The sequence below is a fragment of the Sphaeramia orbicularis genome, chromosome 4, assembly GCF_902148855.1.
Source record: "Sphaeramia orbicularis chromosome 4, fSphaOr1.1, whole genome shotgun sequence".
Taxonomy (NCBI): domain Eukaryota; kingdom Metazoa; phylum Chordata; class Actinopteri; order Kurtiformes; family Apogonidae; genus Sphaeramia; species Sphaeramia orbicularis.
In genome coordinates this window covers 54,734,866-54,755,349 of record NC_043960.1, presented here as the reverse complement: position 1 = coordinate 54,755,349, position 20,484 = coordinate 54,734,866, and positions in this window count along the sequence as shown.

Genomic DNA, 20,484 nt, shown 5'->3' with positions numbered 1-20,484 from the left:
AACATTAGCCTTTCATAACATTAGCCTTTCATAACGTTAGCCTTTCATAACGTTAGCCTTTCATAACGTTAGCCTTTCATAATTTTAGCTAGGGCTGCGCAATTAATTGTTAAAAGATTGCGATCTCGATTCACACATGTATGCAATCTAATTTCTAAACACGGACGATGCTTAAACATTTTATTTCACAGGCTGCATTACAAATAAATGCCCATAAACGCAGAACCGCCGCCTCCTCTCGACTCAACCAATGGTGAAGCGTCTTTACAACACGCGAGCCTGCTGCTGTCAGCTGTAGTTGAGTGAAGAAAGAGTGAATGACAGCGGAGGAACGTCTGCAGTAAACAGAGTGAAATGGATGAAAACCCCAGTGGTAGTGGGGAGTCACCCACCTGAACTGGTGCCCAATTAAGGTTCACATTCAGCGGTGTGAATCTCATGTCGCTCTTCCTTTCTGTCGTCCAGATCCAAGTGTGTTTTCATTTTCATTTCTCAGACTTCTGCTGCTGTTCTTCTTCTCCTTTTCTTTTCTTTGCTGGTGAGGATAACTCGGCCTTTAACCAAGACTCAAAAGTGTCACCCTCTCTAAAAATTGTATATTAAAAATATTCCATTGTGCCAGCTGGGAAGTTTTTTTGCACTGCAAACTTTCACAGATCAGCTGACATCGCTTAGCAACCAGGACCATAAGTGCAGCGTTTCCGCTGGTAAGGTTTATCCATGCCGCCACACCAAACATTTCATACAAAAAAACCCACCACCGCCATGTATTATACATATGTATAATATATAATAGGCCAGGACAGGAGGGTAAGGAAAAGGGAAATGAACATAAAGTTTTACTTTCACTTCCAGGGGGTCATGGACTGCACTGCCCCGTACCCCCATTGTATAAGTAGGATGGAAACCGATGCACGCGCATTGGTGACCCCCCCCACACACACACACACACACACACACACACACACACACACATACATCCCACCACCAACTGAAACACACACACATGTAACCCCCGCTGAACCATGTGCATGTACACCCCCCCCCCCATTACACACAGCCACACCAACAGATCAGTTCCACAGCAAACACTGCGTAAGTGACTGGACTACTTGCAGAGTGATATGAAAGATGGGAATCAGAGGTAAAATAACCCATTTTCCTTGACAGCGGTGCAATAAACATTTTGTGAAAAAAAATCGTGTCAGAGAATCATGATCTCAAATCTAAGCAAAAGAATTGTGATTCACATTTTTGCCAGAATCGTGCAGCCCTAATTTTAGCCTTTCATAACTTTAGCCTTTCATAACGTTAGCCTATTCACACAGTTGAACTCTTGGTGACACCATCTCTCCTCCTCTAAATGTGCAGTCATATGTCCAGTAGTTTAAAACAGTGACTCATTCTGAAACCACCTTAAAACTTCCCCCAGAGTTATGTATTCCATGAAAGTAGGTTCTCTCAATATGTGTCACTCATTTGAAATACGTTTATTCTGCCTTTCTTGTTTGCATTTCCAATAATCGCGCATCTTTCAATGAGAAGTGCAGTGACCTGTCAACCAACTGGGATGGAACTGGCACCTGAGGTGTCCAATCAGCTTCCAGATGTGGACAGCAGAATTAGCATTATTTTCCTGGGCATGACCCACCCTACTCTGCCTCTTATTGGCTCATCAGTCCTTATGCCTAAAGTTAACCAATCTAATCAGTGAAGGCATCGAGTACTAGCCAATTAGAGGCAGAGTAGGGCGGGACATGGCTTCACCATCCAAGGGTAAAAAAATGGGCAATTTGGTTCAGATACAACTGAATGGTGCACATCATCACATTTAGAAGTGGGTACACACAATAACTGAAAAATAAGTAGGTATGGTCTGTATACTGGTGTATAGAGGGTATGCACGTCACATCACCGCCAGCGGAAGTTACCATGGTTCCGCCCACTGAGTGGCAGAAAGAGGGAGATTAGTGACAGCGTTGGCTTCAATACTGTCTAAACTGAAGAACAATATTTAATAAAAAATTAATAAGAGCTGTTGTGAGATTGATTGTATGAACAGGTTTGAAAAGCAGCTGGAGCTATCGTTTTACAGACACCGAAAGACAAAGAAAAGAGAAGTAGATGGATCCACAAATCCAGGAAACCAAACCTAGATCTGTGGATCCTGTTTGGTGTCAGCTAACATTAATTTATGCTGTATTTGTGGGTCAAATCAGACCTTAAATTACATATTGTTTTGGCTAATGTTACTTCTTAGTAAAGCTCTTGGTTTCATGATCAGATCTTTCGTGGTTTTTGTCTTCATTTTGTGATTCTGAACCTTGTGCTCCTACATGATTAGTAAACTAACTGAAACTGAGGCTAACCCAGTTTTTCAAATACAGGGAACTGGAGAAAAAAACTACAACGGAGTATTAGGGCCATATAAAAAAATAAAAACACTTGTCACTACGAGAATAAAGTCATAAAATATCGATATAAAACCCATAATTTTATGATAGTAAAGTCGAATACAAAAAGAATCACAATGTTATGAGAATAGTCGTAGGTATAAAAAAAACTGATAATTTAATAAAAATGTCATTCGTTTATGAGATTAAAGTCGTCATATTCCAACAATAAAGCCATAATATTACAAGAATAATGTCATAATTTTAAAACAGGTGGGAAAAATTTCATAATTTACAAGAATAAAGTCGTACCCTGCTGGTCCACAGCAGTAGTATCTGTGTTGTATAAAGTACTTGATCTGAACTAGACTCAGTAAATCTCCTCAGTCCCAGTAGATCATGCATATATTCACTGGGGTCAGTCCACGGTCTACTGGAAATGGACTTTGGATCAGCTGGTTCTGGGCCCTAGTTTTGGACCCTGGTTGTCAGTCCTAATGAAACCATGTACAGGGTGACACAAAAAAACGGGAATTTTTGAAGTGCGTATTGGCAGACATGAGCAAGTGGCAGCACTGTGAGACAGTGACCTTGAGCAAGTAAACACACCCCCATTTTAGTAACCATTGTCGGCTGTGCGAGAATTGTTCGGTAACCCTGTGATCTCAAGATTCGGTAACGTTCCCTGGCCCCCTAGATCACCAGATTTGTCCGTTTGTGATTTTTTCTTGTGGGACTATCTCAAGAGTAAAGTGTACACAACTCGACCAAGAACTCTGGATGAGTTAAAACAGAGAATTCAGGATGAAATTCACAGTATCCCAGCTGAGATGTTGCAGCGGTCAATGAGGAATCTCAACAGCAGATTTCATGAATGCATTCGTACAGGAGGACGCCATCTACAGGAAGTAATTTTTAAAAAAGGAAAATTTCATCATTGTTTCTTAAATAGCATGGTTTAAGGTTTCAATTACTATGAATAAAATATTTTTCTTCCGTCACTCTTGGTTTTATTGGATTGTTAAAAAGTTCCCGTTTTTTTGTGTCACCCTGTATATTTGTTTCAGGTAAAAATAGCGCTGATCCCCTCCACCCTGGATGTCAGGATCCTCCATTTGTGTCCATATGTCAGTGTTCATGGACCACTTGTTCTTTGGTAGCTCGTACAGATCCATGTCCAGTCCAATTGTCCTACATTTAATTTCATATTTCACATTTTCCCGGTCTGGCTGTGTTTACTGCTATACTCCGTCATGTTGAGCAGGTTGGTTTTTGCCACTCAGTCTGACTTAAAGGGGCGTGGCCTGGGGGGAAGTGACGTACGTGCATACCCTCTATACCCTGGACTACCCCAGTGGTGTCCATAAATAATATGAACTGAAAACTCTTGGTCTATTCTCCATTTGAAGCGGCCATAGGTTTTTGGTTCTCTAGAAGCCTTTATTGGAATATTGACAGAGTTTAACACTGACTGGAAATAAGAATAAAAGAACTGGAAGAATGGGAACTATTGTTTGTTATCGGTAACAAGAACCGGTTATCGGTTATTAAAAACAATTATCATGCATTCCTGATTCAGATCGTTTTAAACCATAGTTCTCATTCATTTGATCATGTTTAGGGGAAAATATTCTCAAATACATCATATTATGCAAACCTATTTTAACTAGTTGTAGTGTGAAACATCAAAACAAAAGCCAGACTGCACAAGATCAAAGTGTTAGCTTAACACGCTACCAGGAGAAACACATTATGAGTCAACTCCTCCTGCAGAAATGCTGCATGAATACATCCTGAATGAAAGGAACGTGGTAAAACAGTATTGTTTGGTCTGACAAGATAAAAAATCATCTTCTCCCACTGGCCTGGTAATCCTCAGGCGAATAATTAAAAAGTGTGTGCCACAGTTGAAAAATAAAAAAATAAAAAAAAGATTAAAATAAATAAATAAGAGAGAAGATGGGAAGCTCTGCGCAGATCCCAGGGGGATCCATTAAAGAATGTTTTCTTGAATTGAGGTTAGGTGCATTGATCTCTGTCGAAGCTGGCACAGCTGAGAGTTAATACTCCCTGCCTGCGACTCTGACTCATTTCATACATTATTCCAATTAAATCACTGTGGCCTGCCTGGCTGCCTCTCAGTTCTCCAGGAAAGTAGGGACTGGCACCTGCTGCATTAACTCCACCGTCATCAGCTATGAGACTTAAACAGAGATAGGCTCACAGAGAAGAGGAAAAACAAAACAAAACAGAGAAATGGAGGCTGAGGTGATGTGTTGCCTGTAGCAGCGGAGGAAACGACTGAATGTCCACCATGACAGATTAGACACATTAGGAACACGCTAATAGGTGCACTGTCCTGTACAGTAGGGCTGTGTGTCACTGTATGATGTATTGACTGGTGGAAGTGCGAGCGCAGCCATTGTTCTTGTTGCTGTTTGTACAGATTGTGGAAGGAAAAGGCCATTACTTTGAGTTACTTCGTAGGCATTTCTTGGCATTCACTGCTTCTTGATAGGGATCTGCTCCACAACAGAACGGCTCCAAATAATCTGTGCAATAAACTATGCTCATGTATGTGATGTGTACATATGTCTATACAGCTGTGTGTGTGGGTATGTGTATACAGGTATAAACAGGGTGGGATTTGTCCAAAGAACAGATGGCAAGGATGTTTTTTTGTTTTGTTATTTTTTTAAATCATAAAAAAACAAGCAATCAACAGGCCTAATTCTTTTTTAAGTTAACGGTAGGTCCTACTACATGTCGAACATCTTTAACCTCCTAAGACCCAGGAAATGTCAGCAAAGTACAAGCTTTTTTTGTCTTTTATTAAATAAGTGCCTATATTGGAAACATCATGATGCAAGTTTTTTCAGCTGCAGTTTTTAGAATTTTTATGGAATGTCTTTGGTGGTGGACAGTTTTCTTTTCTTTTTTTTGTATAAAGTTGTGAAACTCTTGTCCACAAATGTGGACGGAAAACCTATAGCTGGGTCTGAGGAGGTTAAAGCAAACTAAAAGTAGATGAAACATTTAATTTTCTGCCACGGCCACACCTGTGATGTGGGAGATGGTCTAATGAAGTTTCAGGACCAGGATAAGGGCCAATGACATGAACATGGGAGAAGATTTATGACCAACGGGAAACTCTGATGTAAAACAGAACAGAAAACCTAATGATTCAGATGCAGTTGAACATGTTCGCCTGCAGGCGTACGTCTGTACTAGTGATGACCGGATCAGCTGGTTACCTGTGGGTCGGGTTGGAGTGGGTCAAAAAAATGTCACTTTCAGACACAGACAGAGAGAGACTCTGATATAAGCAGAGAGAGAGAGAGAGAGAGAGAGAGAGAGAGAGAGAGAAGGTAGACAATGGATTTAAGTGCATGGGGACGTTTCCGAATTCCAAAACTGCCGACAGTTCAGTTCAGGTGAAAGTCCCACAGAGTCGTGTGCACCGTGAGCGGTCTGCTTTTGCTCCGCCTCGAATACATGGAGTCAAGTACGCCTGACTCTGTGGGGCCTTTAGTGCCAGAAATGTAGGATATAGTGAACAAAGACAGTCACAACCCGCCTGTTATTTACCTCCGCCAAGGAGGTCACAGTGTCATCAGGGTTTGTTTGTTTGTCTGTTAGCAAGATAACTCAAAAACTTATGCCAGGATTTTGATGAAATTTCCAGGAGATGTTGATTCTGGCACAAGGAACAAATTATTACATTTTGGTGGTGATCGGGGGGGGGGGGGGGGGGGGGGTTGTTCTGAGCTCTCCGAGTGCTTTTCTAGTTTCAGTTGGTTTTTCAAATCAAAATCAAATCAAAGTTTATTTATATAGCACTTTAAACAACATAAAGAAGCCCAAAGTGCTTTACATCTAAAAGCATGATTAAATTAAAGGATAGAAACAGGTTAGTAATGAAGTTAGTTAGGTTTTTAATCACTGACCCCCCCCTTCCCAGAATGAAATTCATTCAGCAGAAGTAAGGATGTAAAAACCAGAGGGTTTTGTGGGTTGTATTTCTAAATGTCCTGTTATGTGTTTATTCACTGTACTGACTGAATGCTCGTTTTACTCCTGTGTGCTTTATTGTACTGCACTCTGCTGCTGTACATTTGGAATTTCCCCTTGTGAGACCAATAAAGGCATATCTTATCTTATCTTATCTTATCGTATCTTATCTTATTCACTTCCAGTGTGTCACACATGTAGAGTAGTAGGACAGAAACTTTGTCATATGTGTGGAAGTGGAAATACACAGCGTTTTTCATGCCTTAGATTTTTCTCCAGTAGCTGTAGATATTTAAAAAAAAAAAAAAAAAAGCAATATAGAATCATTAAGTGCTGTGTAATTTTTTCAGCCCATTCCCAATCAGCACCCTAAGGCCTAATCACTGAAGCCGTCAGACTTAATTGACGTCACCTGTGTTCACAGCTGTAGCACTTCAGTGGATGAGGAATGGGAGGGATGGGACTTCCAACACAACAGCATGCATTACTGTGGAACAACAGATCTTTTCTTTTTATTCTGCCCTGTCCACACTAAAGGCTTATTTCTGCTCTACATTACATATGCACACGGACACACTCAGAGCTGTCCATTCATACTCTATAAGTTTAATTATAATCTACAGGCCGCTACATACTCTGCAAGAACTGCGAAATATTATTCTCATGCTGTGTACAAAGTGATTGGATAATTACATACTGAAACCCTTCAATTAATTATTTTTATTTATTTATTTATTTATTTATTTATTTATTTATTTATTTATTTATTTGTGGCGTCTTACACCTCTGCTGTATGTCTCAGTGTTTGTCTTACTTTTTTTTTTTTTTCATAGACTTAATAAAAATACATTGCTAAAAAAAATAAATAAATATTATTCCCTCTACCAGTGGTTTGAGAAAATGATGGCATTATTCTTTTATTCTAGTTGTCATTTAACAAAAAGTGATCATGTGAGGATGTTGAAGAAGTTTCCGCTGACTAGGGGTGTAAGAAAATATCGGTTCTGCAATATATCGCGATATTTCATTTCACAATACTGTATCGATATTAAAAAGTACTGTATTGACATTTTTAGGTATTTATTCAAACGCAGATATTGTGGAGTTTCGTTTTTGGTTTTTTTGGTTTTTTTGTTTTTTGTTTATATTTTATTTATCATTATTTAACATTATTTAACATTCTTCTACTAAATAATGTTCCTTTGTTGGGATTGCAGAAAAATAATGTCATGATGTTAGTTCTGAACTAATAGAATTTGAACATTTGAAGAGGATCTTAAACTGTAATGTCTATAAAACATAATTTCAGTTTGAACACAGGAACATTTTGTGATATAGCATTAGATCCTGTTCTGATCAAATAAAAATGTGTTTACTATTTGTGCATATTTCAGGTGTAATTCGGTTCTTCCAGAAAATAATCATAAAAAAAAAAAGAAACAAACCAAAGAATTGCCTTTTTAACAGTATTAGGATATATAGTGATATATCGTATCATGATCGTGATGTTGTGATTTGTGTTGCATCGCCAGATTCTTGCCAATACACACCCCTACCACTGACTCTGTCTTAATTGTGTAAAAAGATTTTATTTTAAAAAAGTCTGGCCCCAAACAGACACCATGGTTTACCTGAAGAGCATTTGGTCAATGTGAATATCTCCTGTCAATCCAACCCATGCTGTTATATAGGTCAGTTGTTTACGTTAAATGTCTCTGGACATCTGGTTTAACAAAAGAAGGATATTGGTTTGACTAAAAAGGTTATGTGGGTTCCCCAGCCTACAAGGCACAAGTACCATTAGGCCCCCAGGTCACATGATCATGTTTTATGATGACATAATGACTTGGCTCCACTTGGCTCTTGGCCTGTGGAAAAGCAAACCGGTTCTTTGGAAGCACCAGGTTGGAACTAGTTAAACACTGGCTCTGGCACCAGCAGCGAAGTAGCACCAGGTTCTTTTTGGTGGAAAAGGGGTAGTATAAACATATAAACATACTGTATATACATATAAACACACCAAACCTATGGACTGAGACCATATAAGGCAGTTCAGATACTCCACAGCCCTGGTCTGGAAGTTCATCTAGAGCAGTGGTTCTCAACTGATGGGTCACGGCCCACAAGTGGATCTCAGATCTGTTTTCAGTGGAACTTGGGCCTTTGTCTGGGTAGATAGTAATGTTAACTAGAAAAGCATACAGAGAGCACAGACCTCCGCCAAGGCAAATCACCACCAAATTTAATCATTTGTTCCTTGTGCCAGTATAAACATTTCCTGAAAATTTCATCAAAATCCATCCATAACTTTTGGAGTTATCTTACTAACAGAAAAACAGACAAACAAACAAACAAATAACAAACAGACAAACCCTGATGAAAACATAACCTCCTTGGCGGAGGTACCCAGCCAGTATGTCCATGTGGGCCCCAGAAGGGTTCCATTTGGGCTGCATATAAGGGTCCCATGTGGGTTTGTCCACAGTTTCCATGTTGACCCCACATGTGTTTGCCCGTATCAGAATCAGAATCAAAATCAGAATCTCTGTATCGTTATTGTACCAAGTACAATGAAACTGAGGCAAACCTCTCCGGTTCAGTGCAAGAATTTACAGACCGATAACAAATATCAGTAAAACAACAAACATACGTAAAAAGCACAGTTATTTACATTAAAAAATAAAAAGTATTGTAAACTAAGATATTTGCAAAGCGTAGAATTTAAGTAGTGCAAATACCATGAGAAGTGGTGCAGATGACATGAAAGATAAACATTGTGGGGTAAATAGTGTGAAGAATAAATAATATGAGATATTCAGATCTCTGATTCTGATACGGGCAAACACATGTGGGGTCACCATGGAAACTGTGGACGAACCCACTTGGGACCCTTATATGCAGCCCAAATGGAACCCTTCTGGGGCCCACATGGACATGCTGGCTGGGTAATAAACCAATCTTGTGTTTTATTTTTATGGAGCTGAGCCCTGTCCATTCACACTCCCCAACAGTAGGGGATGGTAATGCGCTGTAATGATAATTAACACCAGACATTTAACAGAATAAAAGATGAACCTAAAGTTTCTATTCATATCATGTTTAAACTCAGGTCTGAAACTGACTCCATTAGATCTGGTTTCACCTCCACAGGACTAAAACCTCAGTGGGTTTAATTCTTCAATAAGTGACTGAATGAACTTTGAATTTTTAATGGAGTTCACTTTTAGTTTTGCTTCAACTGACCTAATTTATCATTAAAGGGACTATTTCCATATTTATCATCGCCACCTGCTGGTCAATTTGGTTTATCATTAACCTGGTCTTCTGTGTTTTCATACTCTGGATTATCTCGGGTTCAAAACACAACAGCTGTTTATTTAATATATTTTACACGCAGCGTTTCCAAAAATAATTAAACATTTTGATTTGTTTGACCACATAACAGTTTTTTGTTTTGCTTCTGTTTTAAATGAGCTTCACACCAGAAAAGAAGGTGGTGTTTCTGGATCCTATTTACATATGTTACAAATGTTTGTGTGATTGATCTTTAACCTACATTTTTTCATTGCATGCTGAACTGTGTTCACAGACACCGAGTCCATGCAGTGATTTCTATGACAGAATCATACCTGCTTTTAATGCAGTGCTGCCTGAGGACCGAGGATGACGGGCATTCAGTGTAGATTATCAGCATTGTCCTTTGACCATAGAGATGTCTCCAGATTCTGGTAATATTTTTATATTATGTATTATGTAAATTAAAATTTCATGTTTTTATAATTATGGTTATGGTTATTGTGAAATCGTTCCACAATTTATAGAAACAGTTTTGGGCAGACTGGTCCATCTCTGCCCACTCTGCCTCTGCATGCTCATGTAAATATATATCACTGCCATCAGATTCCAAACTACCTTTTATTCCTTTAACCCTGTAAAACCTGAACCCTTAAATCATTGACAAACATCAGTGCCCCCCACCCCCCCACCCCCCCAATCACCACCAAAATTTAATCATTTGTTCCTTGTGCTAGTATCAACGTTTCCTGAAAATTTCATTAAAATCTATCCATAACTTTTTGAGTTATCTTGCTAACAGACAAACAAACAGACAAAAAGACAAACCCCGATAAAACGTAACCTCTGCTGTTCCTTGGTGGCGGTAAAAAATTCCAGTTCTTTGAAACTAGAGCCTTTATTCATCCTTCTGAACAACCCCCTTTTTTTTTTTTTTAAATCAATTCCATATTAGTTTCCATGTATGAGTTTCAATTTTGTATCATATTTGATCCATCAGGTTTCAGTGCTCAAAAATTATTATTTCTGAACAAACAAAAAACATAATATAATACAAACATGTCTAATGAATTGTTAATTCCTTTTCTAAATGGTCCCAGTTCTTCCTCCTTCCTCATTAATGACAGTCTTGTAGTGTCACTGGAAAGGCCTCTGGTGAATGAACTCCTCCCCCTGGTGGATTATCTGTGTATTGCATGTATCTAATTGTATACATCAGGTTTTTCAAGACAAAAAATATCACACTGATCATGTAGAGAGCTTCAAAACTCATGTATCAGATATGATACATTTGGTGTTATAGGGTTAAAATGGTGCACTGTGTCATTTTAAGCATTTGGTGTGTTGTGTGCGTTCTGTTTTGAGTAAAATATGGGTTTTTGAAATTTGCAATTGTATTTTACTTTCCACTGGCACTTCCACTTTCATTTGTTTTGAAATGAACAACTGGTCTGATTAAAGGAGGTGGAGTACTGAAGGTTTTTAGGCAGCTCGGACTAAATTCAAAATATTATGCAATATTATCAAGAAGGAAAAAAATAGATGATGGTAGAAAAATAAGATTTAATAAAAACAAATGGATTATTCATGTGTAGGTGATGATGTCATGGTTCCTGCTCTGTCCCAAAATATCAGTGTGAAAGGAAATAGAACTAATGTGTACAATGTATCAAACACATAAACCTCATTTCAGACTTTGAAATTATTGAACTGAATGCATTTTCAGACATGTGAAAATGCATTAAATAAATGCCTCCAGTGCAGTTCCCATGACCCCACATCAATTGACCCTCTGTGGAGTCAGAACCAAAGGGTCTGGGTTCAGGTCAGCAGCGGTACAAAACAATGCTGATTGCGAAAGACCGCTTTGGGTTAAAAATGTCTTGCAAGTTGTTTTATGGATGGAAACAACTTGGATCAGCATTCTGCCGTCGAACTGCCACACACAAATTTCAGTGTCAAACAAGCAGAGAAATGGAGGCATTACAGCCGCCGCTCAATAACACAGAAACAAATTGTTTCAGTTGTTTCCCACGGGAGCAATATGCATGAAGCTAACTGACAGTGGGATCAAATTGTTTTTTTCTGCTTGTTCCCTTCACCTTACCACACCCTTTTATACACATCCACGAACAGCTGCAAAAAAACAAAAACAAACTCTGCAGTGCAATCAGACCAGGCAATTTGAGAGTGTTTACTGTGGAAGGAGCCGAGGGGCGGCGGGTGCACAGGGTTCAGGCCGTTCTTAGGTCAGACAAGCCTCTGTTTTAAGCTTCTGCAGAAAAGTTAGTTATCATGAGGCAGCGTTTCTACAGCTCTGACTTCACTGGTGAAGGGAGGATCGGCTGGACATAACACCCACATCAAACATCTCTTCGTACTTAGACGGATTAAAGTAACGCTTTGCTATGTAAAAGAAGGAGTTTCAAAGGAACATACCACTGAAAGGGACTGTTTGATTTCAATAAGGAATATTTAGAGAAGGAACAGAGACAGCTGACTTTAGGATGTCCCTCAGTGGAGCTCTGATGCTCTGTCTCACCCTTAAGCGACATTTGAGATCAGTTCCCCTATAAAGACATTGATTCAGTTTAAATAAATGAAAGACGGAGAAGGAGACACGAAAACAAGACAGAATCAGCTGCACAGCAAAAAAGGATTTCTAAGAACGTGAAAAAAGCCTTATTTCCAGAACATTTAACTTATTTTTCATCTAAATAGAAAAACAGTTTGCCGAGAAATGTTTACATACGAAAAATATTATTTTAAAAATATATATCTGTCTTACCAAGTGTATTTTGTCCTCATTTCTAGTTTAAACATCTCATCACACTTAAAATAAGACAGAATCACCTGTAGACCAACTTTTCAGTGAGATATACTTTAAGAAATTATTTTTAGACAATAGATCTGGAAAATATTATTTCAAGAAATCTTACCAAGATAATTTTCACTTGTTCCACTGGCAGATTTTTTTTTGTTTAATTCAGGATTTTTTTGCTATATTCAAGATTTTTTTTTTTTTTTTTTCTTAATTCAAGCAAAATATCTGCCAATGGAACAAGTGAAAATTACCTTGGCAACAGGGATATCAACAATTAATCAACTAACGATTAATTGCCGATAAGAATTTGCTTGATTAAATTATTAATTGTCAGTTAATTGCCCTTGTCCACCTGTCCACACCTGTCCAAAGGCTGTCGGTTTGTCTGCGCTGCGATGCCGCGGCTGGGATAGCCGGTCATTGAACTGGATCATGGCGTTGATCAGTTAGAATGTCTTTATGGACATGGTGGAGCCAAACACAGACCGACCCGTCTGTTTGTGGGAGCGGTACACTCCCGAATAAATACACGCACAAATGCAGGGTTGGTACCAGATCGAAGCGTTTTCCCTGAAGGTTGGTCTAGTCCACGGTCAGTGAAACAGAAGTTGAAAACATCCTCCAGGCTCCTGATCCGGGTCATAGGTATGACGAACATTTGTGAAGCTTCAGGAGGTGGGGAAAAGATAAATGAGCAAAAAGTTTCACTTCTTTGGGGGGGGGCATGAACTGCACCGCCCCGTTCCCTAAGTAGGACTGAAAGTGACGCACGCACACGTGGTTACCAACCAACACACACGCATCCCTAGCCGAACTAAGCACGTGCGACCGAGTGCCCCCCACACACACACACCAACGAAACGCACGTGCATGCACTCCACTACCAGCGAAACGCACGCACATGCACCCCCCCCCTACACACACACACCGCCACATCAACAGATTAATTCCACAGGAAACGCTGACTGTATCCAATGGTTCAATAAATCAATCATTAAGGAATATGACATGTTTTTTTCATGAAACCTATAAACAATATTTAACTTTTATTCTCATTGACCATATTGAAAAAAAAATTCAGGTTATCAGGAAAATCGCAGCTTATCAATTAATCGTTAATCGATCGATAAAGTCAACCAACTAATGATTAATGGATTAATCGATAATTTGCATCCCTACTTAATAAGATTTCTTGAAATCAGATTTTCCAGATCTATTGTCTTAAAATAAATTCTTACATCTCACTGAAAAGTTCCTCTTTAGGTGATTCTGTCTTATTTTAAATGTGATGAGATATTTGGACTAGAAATGAGAAAAATGCACTTGGTACAGTTTTGATTTTTGCTGTATAGAGATATTTTCCCCTATAAAGACACTGATTCAATTTACGGAAATAAATGAAAGACAGAGAGTGAGACGTGAAAAAAAGACGGAATCAGCTGCACTGCAAAAAATGATTTCTAAGAAAGGGAAAAAAGCCTTATTACCAGAACATCTGTCTTATTTTTCATCTAAATAGAAAAAACATCTTGCCAAGAAATGTTTACATAAGAAAAATATTCTTATTTTAAAAATATATATCCAACTTTATTTTCATAAGATTTTCCAGTTAATATCAAGCTGGATTTTACTAGTAACAAGGTTTGGTAATATTTTGCAAATGATGGCATATGGGGATCCAGATTGTTTTCCTTATTTTAGACTGAAACCACTCACTGGAAAAAATCTAAATCTGGCCAAGTGTATTTTTCTCATTTCTTGTCCAAATATCTCATCACTCTTAAAATAAGACAATCACCTACAGAGTAACTTTTCAGTGAGATATAAGAACTGATTTACAGACAACAGAGCTGGAAAATCTGATTTCAGGAAATCTTACCAAGATAATTTTCACTTGTTTCAGTGGCAGATTTTTTTGTTTACTTACTTACTTATTTATTTATTCTTAATTCAAGCAAAAAAAAAAAAAAAATCTGCCTGTTGAACAAGTGAAAATTATCTTGGTAAGATTTCTTTTTATGTCTTATTGTAAGTGTGATGAGATATTTGGACAAGAAATGAGAAAAATACACTTGGCCAGATTTAGATTTTCACAGTGCAAGAGCAACTATATTTAAGAATTTGAAGAAATGACAGACACTACTCTTCTTTTCAGACTTAAATTCTTATCTTCACCTCAGTCACAGACTCAAATTCAACTTTTAAAGTCATTCTGTCTGAAATCAGTGGGATTTTATTTCTTGTACTAAGCACTGTTTGATAAAATTCTAGCATTTTGGTCTAGTTTTAAAGCAAATTACGTTTTTTTTTTAGTTGATAAGGTTTTTTTTTGCTTGTTTTAAGAATTCTAGACAAGATTGTTTTTTGGTTGTTTTTTTTCTGACCCCATTGGCAGATTTTTTTTTGCTCACTATAAGACAATTGGTCCAGATTTAGGAATGTTAGGATTATTTCTAGCAGGACTTTTTTTGCAGTGTGGAAAAGGAAGCATAGAAAAGCTGGACACAGAACATCAATCCCAAGGTTGAGATAGACAGATAGATAGATAGATAGATAGATAGATAGATAGATAGATAGATAGATAGATAGATAGATAGATAGATAGATAGATAGATAGATAGATAGATAGACAGACAGACAGACAGACAGACAGACAGACAGACAGACAGACAGACAGATAGATTTTTTCCCCTTTTGTTTATTGTTTTCCCACACTTTTTTCCTCTTCGTTTTGTTGATCACTTTGTTCAGGGTGGACCATTTGACTAAAAAGCACTTTGTGGATGTACTTTAACATTATCTCAGTCAAAAAATAAGTGGCCTCTGGTGGCGTCCATCTATCGATCCAGAGGCTGATGGAGATATAAAGGAAAAACAGCAGGGGGACACACCTAGAGGACAAGTCAAAGAGACGGTAAGAGTAAGAAGAGAAGACAGAGGAGAGTGACGGATGGAAAAAGGAGACAGAGAGATGATCCAGTACGCACACACACACACACACACACACACACACACACACACAAGGTTAACTGCTGCGTTCACTGGAGGAGAACACAGCTCAGTACATCATTGTTACCTAATGGGAGCGGGTGGATTTACCCCCACCCCCTAAAAAAAACCCCACCATCACAACGGCAGAAATACAATATGTGTGAGAGAAAGGAAATAAATAAACCATGTGTACGACAACAGTAGAAGGGAAGTGATCATTCATTAATATAATGCTGGAACATGTTTCGTTACCGCGTGTAATTTGCATGTTCTATTTATAACCCAGTGAGCTCAGGCCCAATTAATGTGTGAACAATATCCAAGGGTTCTTTGTATCATAAAAATGCAAATGGGGCTGGGGCTGCCTTTTGATACTGCTTGTTTTTACAGTGCATCTGGTAAATGGGCTTTCAGAGTATACACAGATAGAAAACAGCCACTCACAGCTCCGGTGACATGCATGTGATAACATAATTTTTTTTCTTTCATGGACGCTGATCCTCCATTGACTCAGCTGTAATCACATTACAGGAAACCTAGTGAGTCATTTGACCTTCTCTGTATTCATAATAGGGACCAAGCTGTAATCTAATGTTATGTTATCTAATGTTTAATATAATTACATCTATTGCTTGTACTAGACGACACAAAGACTAAACTGATAATATCTCTTAGTACACGCCCAGCGATATTAAATACACATGACAAATCACAAAGGATTTCTATAAACCCGTATATACAGAAGCAGACGGTACGCAGGAGGAACAGGACTAATGTGGCTTTAGCAGCATTTTGATCCCTATTTTGTCCAACATGTTGAGACAGTGACCTATCTGATGAAGGCTACAGGTGGAGCCCAAACATGTAAAGGTAAAAACATAAACTTAAAAAAAATCTGACAAAAAAGAAACAAGGAATCTTTATGTTGAGACGGTGTCAAACATGAGTCACTTTTCCATTGACCCTTAAACCTTTTACACTAAACGTATCATATCTGATACATGAGTTTTGAAGCCCTCTACATGATCACGGTGATATTTTTTGTCTTGAAAAACCTGATGTATACAATTAGATACATGCAATACACAGATAATCCACCAGGGGGAGGAGTTCATTCACCAGAGGCCTTTCCAGTGACACTACAAGACTGTCATTAATGAGGAAGGAGGAAGAACTTTGACAATTTAGAAAAGGAATTACCAATTTGTTAGACATGTTTGTGTTATATTATGTTTTTGTTTGTTCAAAATAATAATAATATTTGAGCATTGAGACCTGATGGATCAAATATGATACAGAATCGAAACTCATACACGGAAACTGATATTTGAAAAAACCATTTTTTTTGGTTGTTCAGAAGGACCAATATTTTCAAAGACCTGGAATTTAATGATTCAGACTTTACATGGTTAAAATCCTCTTCACTCCCCGATTGCAACCAATTAATTAAATGCTCTAACATGAAAATAAAAACATTTAGTCATCTGTGGAATGGACAGGACTGAAAAAACACCATCCAATCATTTTAACCGGTCCATCAAAATGATTTAATGATGATATGTCTATCAAACTCAACTGCCATTTGAAAATAAAAAATAAAAACAAAAGGAAATTACTTGGTTTATATTAACACACTTAAAGGTGGGGTAGGAGATGGTTTCCTGGAGCATTTTTTTTACTATAATGGTTAGCCTTATAACACCTAACGTATCATATCTGATACATGAGTTTTGAAGCCCTCTACATGATCAGTGTGATATTTTTTTGTCTTGAAAAACCTGGTGTATACAATTAGAAACATGTAATACACAGATAATCCACCAGGGGGAGGAATTCATTCACCAGAGGCCTTTCCAGTGACACTACAAGACTGTCATTAATGAGGAAAGAGGAAGAACTGTGACCATTTAGAAAAGGACGTAACAATTTGTTAGACATGTTTGTGTTATATTGTGTTTTTGTTTGTTCAAAAATAATATTTGAGCATTGAGACCTGATGGATCAAATATGATACATAATTCAAAATCATACATGGAAATTAAAATCTGAAAAAAAAAAAAATTGTTTTTTGGGGGGTTGTTCAGAAAGACCAATAAAGGCTCCAGTTACAAAGAACTGGAATTTTCTGTCAGTGATTTAATGGTTCAGGCTTTACAGGGTTAAATTGTGCAAATATAACTTACACATTTTTCCTTTTTGATGAGAGGTGGTTTTTCAGGCATAGTGAAATTGGTATATCATGCAAAACTGCAATAGAAAGACCTTTTTGTGCAACTAGAGCCACATGAACAACAAAAAAAACTATGTTGACCGATGTTTCAACATTTTTTAATTTTGTACGGGATAGAGGGGTAACGAGCATTCTAAATTCAAAACAACGGATATTTATGTTCACTAGCCTGTTTATGGAATGACTTCTACTGACATCTTACAGTAATAAATAAACAAATCATTGCATTTGTGATTTAATGGAAAAAAAACACATTTAGTAAATAACGTTAAAGTTTTGAACAGGTGTCCAATGGAAAAGTGACTACATTTACATTTTGAAGAGAATGCGTTCAAGCAGATTAAAGTCACATTTACATCCTAAAGTGTCACACATCAGATCTGGAGTTCATTTTCTCACTATGATTATGATTTTGTTGTTCATTTTATTCATGTAATTGCTTATTTAGTTCAGTCTTTTTTGCTTATTCATTTTGTTTATGTTGTTACTAAGTTATTTGAGAAAAAAAAAAAAAAAACAGGGGATTCATGTTGGTTTAAGTTTATATTAAATGTATACTTTTTTTTTTTTTTTCAGATGTTTCAGTCGATTGTTAACAGTGAAAGAGAATCAGAACAAAGCTGATAATTATTCAGAAAAACCCTTTAAGTCAAGTAATTTCATGAAGTGCATTCATTTCAAAGTCAGCTGAACCAAGTACCTTTAGATTGTGTTGACAAAAAGAAAAATGTTTGCACGCAAGATGTTGAGCGCCATCCTCGTTCCCTTTTCATGTTCAATAAACTGCAGCATGTTTTGTAATAAACGCTCAGTTTGAGAAAAAAAAACATCTGGTCATAAAAATGCTGAAAGTCCAACTACAGTTTATTACAGATACATATATCAGTCAATCAAATTTTATTTATGTAGCGCCAAAATCATAACAAAAGTTATCTCATGACACTTTACATATAGAGCTGAATCCAATATATGTATGTGTATATGTATATGCATATGTATATACATACACATATACATTAACAATTCCCTAGGAAATTCAAAATTTTGTTTGTTTACTATCCTCATTTTTATTCATTATTATAGTTTTGTTCATGCTTTGCTCATTATTTTTATCATTTTGTTAATTTCAGTATTTCCTTATTCATTTTATTGGTTATTCTGTTCATTTTTGGCTCATTTATGTTCACTTTTCTTGCATGTATTTTTCATTTGTTCGTTTTGTTGATAACTCCATTTTCATTGTACTGTTCATAGTTTGTTGGTGAAAATACTATACAGTTTGATCATATTTAACTTGTTCAGTCTTTGATACCATTTGCTCATTTTATTGATTCTGTTCTTCATTCTATTAATTTAGTTCTTTTTAAATGTGAGGTGTATTTTCTTTAAATGCATTTTGTTCATTTTGATGTAGTGTGGAACTTTGACACGTTAAAATCAATAAAATCATTTCATCTTCATTCATATTGAACTTCATGATTCTTTCTATTTCAGCAGCAGAAGGACACTATGTCTGTATGTTGTTTAATTTACAGTCTGTTCCAGTCATTTTGAATATTCATAAAGATGGAAGAAAACTACCCTTTTTTTTCTCCCCCCCTACCTTCTTTCCACCTGCATCTGTAAACTTCCTCGTTGTGAAAACTAATGGAAATGCATGCAGGATTTCACCAGAGGCTCCAATCCATTTTAATCCTAGAGGCAATTACGGCGTGGGGTTTTAGGGTCAGTAGTGCTGTTGATTGATGGGAAGAAAAAGTCACTTTAACAAAGTGCCGTGAACTTCAACCACCTGGCTGCAGCACAAAGGGTGTTGCTTGATGCACCGAGACAAAGCTTTAATGCTTTTTTAATGCATTCAATGAAAGAATACCAAATGGAGAATTAATGATTGTGGCTCTGATAGGCCCTATGTGTCAATACTGCTGATGCCTTTTGAATTATAAATGAATTATTTAATTTCTATGGATCATTTGCTCCTCTTGCCTAAGATGAACCCGCTAATGCCAACGGTGCTAAAAGGACCAGTGACATGCATTGAAAGCAGGCAGAGCCTTAAATCAGCAGCATAATTGCGAAGCCTGAGATGCCAGGTTTGTTTGCGGGGCCGAATCATTTGCTTCACTGTTTTCTTCATCTCCCTTTTAAGAGCCTTGGACTGTATCCTAGCAACAAGACAGTCTGGCCCCCCATCTACCCGTATAGTCTATGGCAGGAAGCAAGGGCAAGAGCACCAGACCCCCACTGTCTGTTGTCATTGTCTCCACACACATGGTCATATTTAGTTTCAAGCCCAGCTTAATGTCACAGCCACGTTTCCTTCCCCCAGTCCTGGACGATCTGTGTGGATCAGACAGTCAACAGGCTGTTACTAAAGCACTGTGTCTAAAGGTGGCAAGTAATAAAGTACAAATACTTCAGAAATCTGGAATTCATTTGGATATTGAATTTATCCTTTTACTTTTTACATTTGAACACATTTAATATCTGTACTTTCTGCCCTTACAGAGGTAGAGCCAGACTTTACAAGCATACGTGGCCATTTTGTAAAACTGAAAATAAAAACAAAGGGAAAAGACTTTGTTTATATTATCACACTTAAAGGTGGGGTAGGAGATGTTGTCCTGGAGCATTTTTTACTATATTGCTTAACCCTATAACACCAAACGTATCAAATTTGATCCAAGAGTTTTGAAGTTTTGATCAGTGTGATTTTTTTATTAAATCTTATTTTCCAACCA